The 1,671-nt window shown below is 37.5% G+C and overlaps 1 pseudogene; it reads left to right on the forward strand.

Annotated features, from left to right (window-relative positions):
* The first annotated feature begins 425 nt into the window (after positions 1–425).
* Positions 426–1,364, forward strand: LOC100516985 (olfactory receptor 4L1-like; annotated as a pseudogene).
* The last annotated feature ends 307 nt before the right edge of the window (positions 1,365–1,671 follow it).

Consider the following 1,671-nt stretch of genomic DNA (forward strand, 5'->3'; position numbering starts at 1 on the left):
TGTTAAAGTATGTGAAATACTTAGAAGAAGGCTTTACTCATAGTAATCACATAATTGTTACCACTTATTTTTCACCACTCTAGATCCTATGGATGATGTCCAAAAGCTGAGTAAAGAGGACATAGTGTAATACATTACAACCACAGCAAAATCTATACCTTCGGATTGGATCATTTAACTATTTACTTCCAAGCTATTTCATACCTCCAGTCATACACAACACACAAATACTTAACTCTGAACAATGATAATACAGGATTTCAGAAATCAGGTTCAAAAAGATCCGTGATTTAAGATTATATGCTTTCATATCACTAACTACGTTGAATGAAATAGAAACCAGAAAATGTCAGTACTAATCCTGGCTTTTTAAAAAAGATCTCTTTGTATGTAAAGAACTTCTGGAACCTTTCTGAGTTGAGTAAATGGATCTGAAAAATGGATCTGTAGTGACCGAGTTTATTTTACTAGGATTTTCTGTAGGATGGGAGCTTCAGTTTGTCTTCTTGGTGACATTCTCCTTGATCTATGGTGCTACTGTGTTGGGAAACGTTCTCATCATGGTCACGGTGACATTCAGTTCCACCCTTCATTCTCCCATGTACTTCCTCCTCGGAAACCTCTCCTTCCTGGACATGTGTCTCTCCACAGTCACCACACCCAAGATGATCAGAGATTTGCTCACTGAACACAAGGTCATCTCCATGTGGGGCTGCATGGCTCAGATGTTCTTTATGCACTGCTTTGGAGGTGCTGAGGTGACTCTTTTGGTAGCCATGGCTTTTGACAGATATGTAGCCATATGTAAACCCTTGCACTACAGGACGATCATGAGCCACAAGTTGCTAAAAGGGTTTGTTATACTTTCATGGACAATTGGCTTTATACACACCATGAGTCAGATGGTATTAACAGTGAACTTGCCTTTCTGTGGCCCCCACATCATAGACAATATATTTTGTGACCTTCCCCTTGTGATTAAGCTTGCCTGTATGGACACCTACACCCTGGAATTATTTATCATTGCTGACAGTGGACTGCTCTCATTTATCTGTTTCCTCCTGCTGCTTGTCTCTTATACTGTCATCCTGGTCACTGTGCAACAAAGATCATCTGGAGGGCTCTCCAAGGCTCTGTCCACGTTGTCTGCCCACATCACTGTGGTCACTCTGTTCTTTGGGCCAAGTATCTTTATCTATGCCTGGCCATTCAGTAGTTTTGCGGGCAATAAAATCCTTTCTGTATTTTACACTGTTGTCACACCCTTACTGAATCCTATTATTTACACTTTGAGAAATGAGAAAATGCAAGAGGCCATGAGAAAATTATGGTTCTAAAATGCTAGCTCCACACAGAATTTCTAGATTTTAGCACTGTATTACTAACACAACTTTCAAATATAATGCTAATACAATGTGAACAGACTGTATGTAATATAGTTCCACTCTCTCATGTCACAGTCATAACTGGTATAGAAAAAAATCAATAATAAATATTTTAAATTCTCAGCTAACACTTTTATAATGATAATTAGTGATCTACAGCAAAATAAACATACAAAAGCACTGAATACCATGCAGAATCAATATATATTCACTATTGAATAAATAAATATAAAATATGTGGTAAATTCTATTAGAGATGATGTTAATAGATATGGATTGTTAATGA

Source organism: Sus scrofa, chromosome 7 (genome assembly GCF_054392235.1).
Source record: "Sus scrofa isolate SSC_HxYL_T2T_F1_AM1 chromosome 7, Sscrofa_HxYL_maternal_Yorkshire_Landrace_v2.0, whole genome shotgun sequence".
Taxonomy (NCBI): domain Eukaryota; kingdom Metazoa; phylum Chordata; class Mammalia; order Artiodactyla; family Suidae; genus Sus; species Sus scrofa.